The 13840-nt window shown below is 40.7% G+C and overlaps 1 protein-coding gene across 2 annotated transcripts in view; it reads left to right on the forward strand.

The window, feature by feature from the left end:
• The first annotated feature begins 8004 nt into the window (after positions 1-8004).
• Positions 8005-13840, forward strand: part of LOC147017016 (uncharacterized) — a 191122-nt gene continuing 185286 nt past the window's right edge. For both annotated transcript variants that reach the window (XR_015049302.1, XM_085846357.1), the window contains exon 1: positions 8005-8095. The gene's annotated coding sequence lies outside the window, so the exon portion shown is untranslated. The remainder of the gene's footprint in view (positions 8096-13840) is intronic.

Here is a 13840-nt window from a genome sequence, read left to right on the forward strand (position 1 = left end):
GCACGCACAGACGCACGCACAGACGCACGCACAGACGCACGCACAGACGCACGCACAGACGCACGCACAGACGCACGCACAGACACGCACGCACAGACACGCACGCACAGACACACGCACGCACACACGCACACACACACGCACACACGCACACACGCACACACGCACACACGCACACACGCACACACGCACACACGCACACACGCACACACGCACACACGCACACACGCACACACGCACACACGCACACACACACACACGCACACACACACTGCCTTTTATTAGTATAGATTACAAACAGAGGTACCTGCGTAGCTCGTCCTGTTCTCTCCCGTACGGAGAGACGTACGTTTTATAATTAACCCAAACTTCAAAAGAGTTTCGTTTAACCCAAACTCCAAAAGAAGAACAATCCATGTTGGCATTTTGAAGAAATCAAATTCTAATTTTTTTTCTGTTTTTTTTTTGTGGGGGGCTAAAACACTTCCCTACCTCTGCTAAGGAATGGGGTCAGCGATTATTCACTGTTATCTTCCACATAACTACAAAGGCTTTGGGATTATAGAGTGATTAAAAAAAATCAAAGTTTTTTTTTCAAAACTTTTTTTTTGTTTCTTTGCCTAAAACACTCCCAGACACACTGATGAACCTTTGAACGTTCAGCCATCTGTGAGAGAAATGGTGACACACAGACAGCCAGACAGACAAACATCTCTCATAGGATAGATTTTCCCCAAGAACTTACAAATTAATGGGATTGACTTTCAACAACATCAGGAAGTTTGGAAAGTGACGCAGCGAAATCCTGCATTTTTTTTCCTGTAGTTTTCGTTCACAACTCTTTTCACAAATTTCCTGGCTGGTTGTTGGTAATCATGGAATGCAGTAAAATAGCACAATTGATAACTCTCTTCCTTAAAATGGGTAACTTCCACCATGTTCAAATAAACTGACCGTCGGTGTATCTCACAAGGAATTGTGGGATTCACCAATGTGTGATACACAATTCCTTGTGGGATACACCTGTGACATCAATCGAGCCCCAGACCTATTGATGTGGTCCGATAGGATCGTACGGACATAGCTAGTGTACTGACATATGGGCTGTTTAGTCTGCTTTTCAAATAGTTTCAGAACAGGGTGCGCCATTTTTCTGATGGACGTGAAATTGGGTGTCCCGTCTGTTCGCATCAGTTAGTGGATGTTAAAGATTCCATGGTGTCTTTGGCGAAGAGTAAGTAAGGTATCACCAGCCGCTCAACAAATTACAAATCCCTGCACAATCCAGGTTCAGTCGATTCTCAGGCCTAGCTATTCGGTTTGTTCAAGGCCCGAGACCTGACGATTGATTGGATAACTTTTCTCGTTCGACCCAAATGGAAGGTGGGAATAATCGGTGCCATCTGTGGTGGAGGTAGTCGTAATATAACTTTCCACAAGGTGGTGCCAGCCCTCCATAAAAGATGGATTTTTAGACCCTTTTCCTGGTGCTGTGTGTCAAACGTGCTTTGGCCAGAAGGAACTGGTTTAATTCTTATGAATTGTCAATGTGCAGTTGTAAAACGAAAAGACATCCATGCACACTACTTTGGTACATAAACAAACTTGATGGACATAACCACGTCAAAGAACACCTTTTAATTCCAAACCACCACCCCCTCACTCTCCCTCTTCAGGCCTAAACATTTCCATGACAAGTTAGTTTATTTGAATGTAATTGATGATTTATCACCCTCGAAGGGAAACATGAAAGTTTTCTTTCTGCCACAATGCATTGTATTCCTATTCGTAGCCATAAAACCTCTCCCATGAAGGAATAAATCACCAGTTATTGACGTTATATATCAAAGAACCATGGATATCCACATGTACCAGGTATCCCGATTCAATGGAATCATGAAGACACAACACCACACAACACACACACGCACACGGCCGGATTTTCCAACAGGCTATTGGCCTAGGGCCCACCAGTAACTGGGGGCCCACCGGGGACTTGTGGGTTCTCTGATCGGCCAAGGAGTAGGCTAGTAGGCCCTATAGTAAAATGAATAAAATATAATAAGGTAACGAAAAATATAACAGTACATTTTTAAATGCCCGTTTCTCACCATCTACCTGTCTATCTATCTATCTATCTATCTATCTATCTATCTGTCTATCTATCCATCTATCTGGGTAAGTCTCATTGTTTACAAGTGGATTAAGTGACTGGAAAAAACTGCCAGCATGGAGTTGCTGAACATGAAAGTAGTAAAGAGCATAAAAACTCAGTTACTCAAGAAACACCTGAGATCAACTTTGGGGGGGGGGGGCACTGATAAGGTTTGGCCTAGGGCCCACAAGCAAGTAAATCCGGCCCTGCACACACACTCGCTGTGCCCTCTTTCCGCCGGTAAACCAGTGGCCTTTGGCCATCCTCCATGCAGATGCCTGGCCCATCCTCATTTCTTCGGGATAGGACATTCCAGGCACCCACCCGAAGGGACGGCCTCAGGTGAACCCGAGGAGACTGGCGTCTGGTGGACGACACCTCAGCACCACCCCGCCACACACCACTTTATGCGTTTTTGTGGAGTGGTGTTTTTGTGGTGGCCGGAGTGCAAATTCTACCACCAACCTCGGAGGAAAGGTCGCCCACTGCAGGAGGACATCTGCAGATGCAGTTGGCTCACAAGGAGCTCCGCCGATGGAGATAGCCATGTGATGGAAACATGGGTATATCCATGTATCAGGTATCCCCATGCACGGGGTATCCCCACGTGATTAAATCATAGGCATGGGGTGTTTCTCGCTTAGCCAGGGGCAAATCCAGGAATTGGGTAGGGGGGTTTCCAAATAGCAGAAAATTATCAATTTTCCAAATAATTTCCAATTAAATTACTGTGAGCTGTTAGTGGTTTATTACCTTCGCAAACTTTGTTGCAAAGGTTATGTTTTGATCACTGTGTATTTATTTATTTATTTGTGAATATGTGTGTTTGTTTGTTTGTTTGTTATTCACATAACTCCAAAAGTATTGAACTGAATCGCAGCAAATTTGGTGGGATGATTGGTTATTATCTGAGGACCATTTGATTAGATTTTGGGAGCGATCGGGTCAAAGGTCAAGGTCAAGGTCATGAAAAGGTCAAAATCGTCTTTTTACCATAGCGCGGTCAATTTGTATCCAATTTGCATGCAAATAATGTCAAAATGTTCAGAATTCAATGCCCCATCTTGTGATATGTGACATGACACAATGACGTAATAACCCTTATTAGCGGTTGGGAGTCAAAGGTCAGGGGGGTCACGACATTGCAAAATGTGCGGTTTTAGTCATAACACGGTCAATTCTTATCCGATTTGCATGAAACCAACACCAAAATGTTGACTGTTCTGTTCCCCACACTCCAATACCAATTACAAAATTAAGAGTACAAAGGTCAAGGTCGAGGTCATTAAAAGGTCAAAATCATCATTTTCCCATAGTGTGGTCGATCTTTATCCAATTTGCATGCAACCAATGCCAAAATGTTGTGAATTCAATGCCCAATCTTGTGATATACTATATGACACAATGACATCATTACCTTTGTTAGCGGTTTGGGTAAAAGGTCAGGGGGTCAACGACCTTTATTATCATAACGCGGTCAATTCTTATACAATTTGCATGTAAGTAGATTCAAAATGTTTAGAATTCAATTCCCTATCCTGTGATGTGTAATATTTGATTTCTCATAATGTGACCAGTTGTCATCAGATTGACTTGACACCAGCACCCAAAAAGGTCAGGGAGTTCAAACAGAAATTGTACAATGTACGTGAATCAGTGTCAAACAGCAGGAAATTTAATGTTTTTAAGCCATCATAACACATATGAGATGGCAGATGTGGTATGGGATTAAATACCCTCACAATCAACGGTTTCTGGGGCGGGGGGGGGGGAAATGTAGCGTTGGCGAAGGTATGCACTTCACTGAGTTCCCGTTCTAGTTGGGTACTGTATTGATACAGTTTTTATGAGGCTTCTGACCTTTTTTGTGGAACACTTTCGTGGGATAAGGAGTTCTGGGTGACCAGGGAATCCCTGGGTTTGCCACTGTAATGGTAAATATTTTTTGTTGGGGGGGGGGTTCCGGGCAACCAGGAACCCCCCCTGGATTTGCCACTGAAAGCGGACACATCACTAGGTGTTCCTCAAACCTCAGATTGTACATTAAATTCTGAGTATCACTCAGCTCTCTCTATACATCTCTGTATCTCTCCCCCCCCCACCCCCTTCTCTCTTCCTAACCCCCCCCGTCTCTCTCTCTCTCTCTCTCTCTCTCTCTCTCTCTCTCTCTCTCTCTCTCTCTCTCTCTCTCTCTCTCTCTCTCTCTCTCTCTCTCTCTCTCTCTCTCTCTCTCTCTCTCTCTCTCTCTCTCTCTCTCTCTCTCTCTCTCTCTATATATATATATATATATATATATATATATATATATATATATATATATATATATATATATATATATATATATATATATATATATATATCTCCCCAGTTGTTTGTTGATTTTTGCACTTGCAGTACTCCAAACAGAATGTTCTCTCAGTCTCCACATGCAGATCACTTTGTGTGTATTAACCACAAGGAAATTTAACGATGGACCTGCGAGAAATTTTAAACAGCACAAGTCATTTGTTGGCACTGATTATGTATCGATTTGCAGCAGATGCCCCACTTGAATTTCTCTTTCCAGAGAGCCAGAGCTAACAAGCTCCAAATGTCCTGTGGAAAAGCTTCATGGCATAATCTGAATCCGAATGTTACAATAACGTATCCTCGTCGGATTATCGATGCCTGTCTGTCAATGTTGCATGTACCTGCTTTTCGTGGTTTGTGTATAAAGTTTGTGTATAAAGTAAGTATACCAGATCGGAAACGATTGGATCTGGAGTGACATGGGCTAACTTTCGTGGAGGGAAGGGGGGAGTCTGGTGGGGGGAAATGGAGGAAAAGGAGACTAAGTGGTAGGGGAGAGCAGAGTGAGGAGGAGGGGAGAAAAGTAGACTGAGGGGGGATAAAGACAAGGGGGCAGGGGAAAGGTACAGAGAGGGGGTGGGGGGGGTTTAGTACAGGTAGATCAGGGTTCTGATCTTGCCTTGGGCAGCTTGGCTGCCAGATAGCTATCATTTCCTGGAAGCATGGCTGTGCCACTGATGCTGTGCCCCTCTACCAGTACACTGGTAATCATTTCACTGACCTCAGAAGGATGACAGGCTGAATCAACCCCACCTGGTGTTGATTCAGTGGCCAACGGGGCTCAAACTCAGGACCCTAAGATCTTAAGCCAGCCACCCCAGCCACTAAGCCAATACCAGGCTTTGGCAATCAGGGAAATTACAGGTTTTGTTATTATTACCCATGCACATGAAATGAAGAGCTGGGTTGAGCAATTTGCTCACTTTGTCGCTCAGTGTACAAACATCAGTTTATGATCGGGGAACAACTTAATTTGAATTGAATGTTTTGCTTTGAACACGAATCGAAAAACAAATCTGTGGCTCAGCAGTTGAGTGAATTTGTCCCAATCACACAGGTGCACAGAGGAGTTAGATAATATCTTTACTCGTTTATCTGTCTGACAGTCAAACAAAATTGAAAATCATTCCAAACAGAAAACTTACTGTTTTAAGCGACGTCATAAAGGACACAAACAGCAGGCAAGAAGAACTGATGTAATGTGTTAGATAAGGTGGTGTAAAAGACGCTGCATCAACGGCATTAAAACATGGAATTTTTTTCCTACCACCTTTAAAATCTTTATTTTATTTGAATTGAATTATATACTTGAACACTGAAGAACACAAATCGCCTTCTTGGCGTTTTCAAAACCCTTCCATTTTGCAGTACTTGGACAAAATGTTATGTCATCACGACCAATCAAATTTTCCGCTCGCAGCCCTCCTCAATGTTGTTGTTTTTCAAGCTAGCATGCGGTAAGGTGTTCAATGAACTACCGGTAGTTATATATAAGATCGTGGCTCATGAGAGAGTGACGTTGCAGAGCACAATAAGGTAACGTACTCACAATATCACAGTGGGGCCAAAGCTAGAGAGAGAGAGAGAGAGAGAGAGAGAGAGAGAGAGAGAGAGAGAGAGAGAGAGAGAGAGAGAGAGAGAGAGAGAGATAGAGATAGAGATAGAGATAGAGATAGAGATAGAGATAGAGATAGAGATAGAGATAGAGATAGAGATAGAGATAGAGATCACTGGAAGGCATCGTGGGATACATGAGATGGTATTTAGTAATGTGCACCACCTGCTGAAGCACTTTGGGAAGGGAAGTGTGAAAGCAGTTTTACAACCAGCAGAAAAGAGGAGGAAAATTGAGTTGAGGTGTGCTGTCAGTCTGGATTGTTGGAGTTTAATCAGGAGAGAGTTATGGGAAGAATTAATGTAATGTTGAAGGATCTGCGGAGGGTCAGAGAGCAGAGGGAGCCGGACCCGAAGGAGAGGTGGTTAAAAAAAAGGAAACAGACCACCAAGCTGCACCTGCCGGTCACGTGAAAGCAACAGATCTTGTGCTTCGGTCCCATTGTGAGATATTCCAATCAATAATAATATTGAGAGCTTCAGATTCCACAGAATCCAGGCTTACATCACGTGATGCTGGGTTCTCAGCCCATAGCCGAGAGCAGCACTCCATTGAGGTGCTACGGACAAAGGCCTTATAGATATGTGAGTACTTCTGACTTTGAGGGAAAAATTAAGTTCCGCTTATTTTAAACATATAATCACTGAAACTCCATCCATCAAAACGTCTCGGCCACAATATGCAATGGATTGCCGCCCATTTGACACACAAAGCTAAACGACATGATGAAATGCGTTCAAGATCCCTCGATTTGATATATTAATCACCATCATGAGCTTCCCACCATCTTAATGGATTCTTGACATGCAAAACTCCTGCCGAGAGGACCATGTAATTGGCCATTCCATTTCACCCCCCCTTTTTTTTTCTATCCAAGAGAATAATGGGTTCGTGCTCGCCGTGCTTAATCCTTTCTTTCTCCGGCTTGATAGGCATGACATAATGCACCTGGTTTGCAGGAGACCAACCGGCAGCCTTTGCTGACAAGCTCGACCTGCGTGCCTTGTGCTTGCGATTGCGAAGGCACAAAGATGATTCGTAATCCCCGGGTTTATCCCCCCCTCCTCCTCTCTCTTACCCCCTCCCAACAATTCTCCAACCTCCTCCCACCCCTTCACCTTTCTTTCAACGGGTCTCCATCCTTTCCCTGTAAAACGTTTCATTTTTCCTGTCCATCACACCTGACTAGCAATTCCCATTTATCGTTTACTCCCGGCAGTAAACGCCACCATTACCACGGAGGTCGACTGAAGACCCTCCCCTCCACCCTCCACCACGACCCCCCTTCGTCGGTGTCGCTGTACATTGTGTCCCAGAATTCATTACGGAACATAAAAAAGTAAGATTACATGTAATATGTTATTAATGACAGGTGGGATGATTGGTTAAAAAAGAAAAAAAACTTAAATAAATCAAACATGCGATTAATGACCATCTATCTATAATTCCAGCAATGTGTGTGTGTGTGTGTGTGTGTGTGTGTGTGTGTGTGTGTGTGTGTGTGTGTGTGTGTGTGTGTGTGTGTGTGTCTCTCTGTGTCTCTCTGTGTCTCTCTGTGTGTCTCTGTGTGTCTCTGTGTGTCTCTGTGTGTGTCTGTGTCTGTGTGTGTCTGTGTCTGTGTGTGTCTGTGTGTGTCTGTGTGTGTATGTGTGTGTCTGTGTGTGTGTATGTCTGTGACCGCTGTTTCTCGACAACCACTGGTCCGATCTAATTGAAACTTGCCAGTTATATTGCTGGGGCCCTGAGGATGTGCCTTTTCAAGGTTTGATATTAATCGGACAAGTGATTCCCAAGTTATTGCCATTTATTTACCAAACCAATGACAAGACACGTTGCTGCGTAGGCCTGTGCGCGGCCGGCCGACGATGACGTCACGTGCTGTGCCGGTTACGATGGGGATCGGTGCCTTAGTTCCCGTGGTGTAGGAGTGGCAGTGGTCAATGGCAGCGAATGTCATGGCAAGCAAAGACAGGGAGGTAAACTTCATTTTAATTTGGGTTTTAATTAACTCTGTGTGTGTAAGTATCACAGCAGTTGTCACTTCAATACAAGCGATAATTCGTGGAATGCATGTGAACATTATGTACGGGCACGCACCACTTCCGGATAGTGATGATTTAATGTATTCTAATAATTACTCGATTTCTTATGCATATTTATAGATAAACACAATGTCCCAATCGAGTCGTCGTTTAAGAGAGCAAAGGAACGGCCTGTGTGGTTGTTTGAAAGTTTTTTTTTTCGGGGGGGGGGGGTTGCACGTATGGCCACGCACGTACGGACACATACTAGTATTTTCAATACAAAAAAAAACAAAAAATCTTTTAGAACGTTCATTCTGCAGTAATTTCTGCAAAACACACACACACACACACACACACACACACACACACACACACACACACACACACACACACACACACACACACACACACGAAGTATGTTGTGCAAAACGTTGACATTTTGAGTGACGGTACACACTTAAGTGGTATATATCGAGGGTTACACAGGGAAATTTGATGGAAAGGGCAGTTTTTTTTTTGTTGCAAAATTGCCTGGTGGCGGTGTTGTTATATGAAATTGTTTTTTTTAATAAACAGGAATAAATTCCTGTGTCGGGTTCGTGTGAAAAAATTCTGACAACTTGGGACTCCAACCCAAGAACTTCATCACTGACATGATGATATCCTACTGAGCGAATGAGTCTTTTGGATATCCTCAGAAATTTCTCACACTAACACGACAAGCTTTAATAAGGAACAGGCAAAGCCTAGAAGCGAACGTAGAATTCTACTTACATTCGCTTCGAAAATATATCAAATTAAAGTGTTTTTGCTATGAAAAAAACGAATATTACCTTAACATTACTTTCACAACAACAACTACACCGCCTAGAACAGGATCTCATCAAAAAAAATAAATATTACCTCAACATTATACCTCAACATTACCTTAACAACAACAACTACACCGCCTAGAACAGGATCTCATCTAAAAAAATTAATATTACCTCAACATTATACCTCAACATTACCTTAACAACAACAACTACACCGCCTAGAACAGGATCTCATCTAAAAAAATTAATATTACCTCAACATTACCTTCACAACAACAACTACACCGCCTAGAACAGGATCTCATCAAAAAAAATAAATATTACCTCAACATTATACCTCAAGATTACCTTAACAACAACAACTACACCGCCTAGAACAGGATCTCATCTAAAAAAATTAATATTACCTCAACATTATACCTCAACATTACCTTAACAACAACAACTACACCGCCTAGAACAGGATCTCATCTAAAAAAAATTAATATTACCTCAACATTACCTTCACAACAACAACTACACCGCCTAGAACAGGATCTCATCTAAAAAAATTAATATTACCTCAACATTATACCTCAACATTACCTTCACAACAACAACTACACCGCCTAGAACAGGATCTCATCTAAAAAAATTAATATTACCTCAACATTATACCTCAACATTTCCTTAACAACAACAACTACACTGCCTAGAACAGGATCTCATCTAAAAAAATTAATATTATCTCAACATTATACCTCAACATTACCTTAACAACAACAACTACACTGCCTCGAACAGGATCTCATCTAAAAAAATTAATATTACCTCAACATTATACCTCAACATTACCTTCACAACAACAACTACACCGCCTAGAACAGGATCTCGTCTAAAAAAATTAATATTACCTCAACATTACCTTAACGACAACAACTACACCGCCGAGAACAGGATCTCATCTAATAAAAATTAATATTATCTCAACATTACCTTAACGACAACAACTACACCGCCGAGAACAGGATCTCATCTAATAAAAATTAGTATTACCTCAAGATTACCTTAACAACAACAACTACACCGCCTAGAACAGGATCTCATCTAAAAAAATTAATATTACCTCAACATTATACCTCAACATTACCTTAACAACAACAACTACACCGCCTAGAACAGGATCTCATCTAAAAAAAATTAATATTACCTCAACATTACCTTCACAACAACAACTACACCGCCTAGAACAGGATCTCATCTAAAAAATAAATATTACCTCAACATTATACCTCAACATTACCTTCACAACAACAACTACACCGCCTAGAACAGGATCTCATCTAAAAAAATTAATATTACCTCAACATTATACCTCAACATTTCCTTAACAACAACAACTACACTGCCTAGAACAGGATCTCATCTAAAAAAATTAATATTATCTCAACATTATACCTCAACATTACCTTAACAACAACAACTACACTGCCTCGAACAGGATCTCATCTAAAAAAATTAATATTACCTCAACATTATACCTCAACATTACCTTCACAACAACAACTACACCGCCTAGAACAGGATCTCGTCTAAAAAAATTAATATTACCTCAACATTACCTTAACGACAACAACTACACCGCCGAGAACAGGATCTCATCTAATAAAAATTAATATTATCTCAACATTACCTTAAAAACAACAACTACACCGCCTAGAACAGGATCTCATCTAAAAAAAATAATATTACCTCAACATTATACCTCAACATTACCTTCACAACAACAACTACACCACCTAGAACAGGATCTCATCTAATAAAAATTAATATTACCTCAACATTACCTTCACAACAACAACTACACCGCCTAGAACAGGATCTCATCTAAAAAAATTAATATTACCTCAACATTACCTTAACAACAACAACTACACCGCCTAGAACAGGATCTCATCTAAAAAAATTAATATTACCTCAACATTATACCTCAACGTTACCTTCACAACAACAACTACACCGCCTAGAACAGGATCTCATCGAAAAAAAATAATATTACCTCAACATTATACCTCAACTTTACCTTCACAACGACAACTACACCACCTAGAACAGGATCTCATCTAAAAAAATTAATATTACCTCAACATTATACCTCAACATTACCTTCACAACAACAACTACACCGCCTAGAACAGGATCTCATCTAAAAAAATTAATATTACCTCAACATTACCTTCACAACAACAACTACACCGCCTAGAACAGGATCTCATCTAAAAAAATTAATATTACCTCAACATTATACCTCAACATTACCTTCACAACAACAACTACACCGCCTAGAACAGGATCTCATCTAAAAAAATAAATATTACCTCAACATTATACTTCAACATTACCTTAACAACAACAACTACACCGCCTAGAACAAGATCTCATCTAAAAAAATTAATATTACCTCAACATTATACCTCAACATTACCTTCACAACAACAACTACACCGCCTAGAACAGGATCTCATCTAAAAAAATAAATATTACCTCAACATTATACTTCAACATTACCTTAACAACAACAACAACTACACCGCCTAGAACAGGATCTCATCTAAAAAAATTAATATTACCTCAACATTACCTTAACAACAACAACTACACCACCTAGAACAGGATCTCATCTAAAAAAAATAATATTACCTCAACATTATACCTCAACATTACCTTCACAACAACAACTACACCGCCTAGAACAGGATCTCATCTAAAAAAATTAATATTACCTCAATATTATACCTCAACATTACCTTCACAACAACAACTACACCGCCAAGAACAGGATCTCATCTAAAAAAAAAAAAATATTACCTCAACATTACGTTCACAACGACAACTACACCGCCAAGAACATGATCTCATCTAAAAAAATAAATATTACCTCAACATTACCTTCACAACAACAACTACACCGCCGAGAACAGGATCTCATCTAAAAAAATTAATATTACCTCAACATTATCTTCACAACGACAACTACACTGCCTAGAACAGGATCTCATCTAAAAAAATAAATATTACCTCAACATTATACCTCAACATTACCTTCACAACGACAACTACACCGCCTAGAACAGGATCTCATCTAAAAAAATTAATATTACCTCAACATTACCTTCACAACGCCAACTATACCGTCAAGAACATGATCTCATCTAAAAAAATAAATACTAGATTGAACGTAGAATTCTTCTTACATTCGCTTCTGACTTTGCCTATAACTTGTTGACAACTGTATGCGCAATTTCCGGTTACTTTGGCCTGGATTCGGGATCAGCGATCAAATAATGTAAATCACGATTAAAAATTATTTTTTGATGATGCGGGAGATATCTTTATTAAAATCAGTGGAGGAAATATACACCATGTCTAATATTATTTGGGTCTTTCACGTCTCCGATGATACCTTTATCTCCCGGCATGCATCATTCTCCATGACAAAAACCGGAAACAAAAAAAAAACCAGAAGCAAAAAAAAAACGGAAGCAAAAGGGTCATAGCCAACAGCACGGATTCAAAATTGCCATGGTATTGTGTTGTTGTTGTTTCCTATTCTCTCATGTGCACGCGTTAAGTATGAAGCTCACTGCGTTCGCGATAATGACCAATGTCTTACATGCCTCTAAGCAGACCCCATTATATATTTTGAGTGATGGTACATGCTTAAGTGGTATAGAAAGAGGGGTTCACGGGGGAATTTGATGGAAAGGACAGTTTTTGTTGCAAAATTATGTTATATGAATTTTTTTGGAGAGCAAACCATTTGGCTATTTACTTTAACGAGCAGGCACCCCTGCCTTCTGTGCGGGGGTACCCATACTTGCCCACTGAACATATATAGCCACTCTGTGTACAGGGAGTTAAAGAAATGTAAAATTGCCAAGGATAGCACTGCGGTCAAGAAAGTAATCACCAGGATGAGTTATGAGGTGAGAAAATCGTGTGATAAAGACGCCACACCGTAATCACCAACATTGTAATCACTGCTGTGAGAGGTGAGGAAAGCGTGTGATAAAGACTCCTCACCGTAATTACCAACATTGTAATCACTGCTGTGAGAGGTGAGGAAAGCGTGTGATAAAGACTCCTCACCGTAATTACCAACATTGTAATCACTGCTGTGAGAGGTGAGGAAAGCGTGTGATAAAGGCCACACCGTCATCATCAACATTGTAATCACTGCTGTGAGAGGTGAGGAAAGCGTGTGATAAAGACTCCTCACCGTAATTACCAACATTGTAATCACTGCTGCGAGAGGTGTTGTCAGGTAGCTTAGGATCGGATGTGAGATGGATATGGACGTTCCAGCCAAAGCTTCAATTTTTTCACACATGTTACCCATTACTTTAGCTTTCCATTTTTGACAGGAACCACTTCCTCTGAATACATTATGGCGGCCATCTTAGATTTTCAAGATGGCTGCCGTGTAAAAACCTATATCTTCCAATATCTCAGCTTCGAAGCCACTTATTATCACAATCTTGGTGTCTAAACATAAATTTTCTGGGACAAGGAATACAACTAAACCATTTAGAAAAGTAACAGACAATTTTTATAAGCACAAAAAAGAAACTGAACATAAAACTTGAAAAAAAATAAAATGGAATACTGTTAATGTACCATAGTCACTGAAAATACTGCAAGGACTGCAACAATATCAACAGTAAATGTGATGGTATCTGGTCATCACACACGACTGCACATGCATTTTATTCCCAGCCTTCTTCTCACAGTGACAACTGCAGAGTTCATTGCACTTACAACGTGCCTTTCTGCATGCACACCAAGCGCCACATCCACTTTGAATCTTGCAGTTGCATTTGACTAGTTCACTGTAGGCCTTGTA

Source organism: Eptatretus burgeri, chromosome 11 (genome assembly GCF_056783735.1).
Source record: "Eptatretus burgeri isolate ZD-2024b chromosome 11, Ebu_testis_v1, whole genome shotgun sequence".
NCBI classification, from domain to species: domain Eukaryota; kingdom Metazoa; phylum Chordata; class Myxini; order Myxiniformes; family Myxinidae; genus Eptatretus; species Eptatretus burgeri.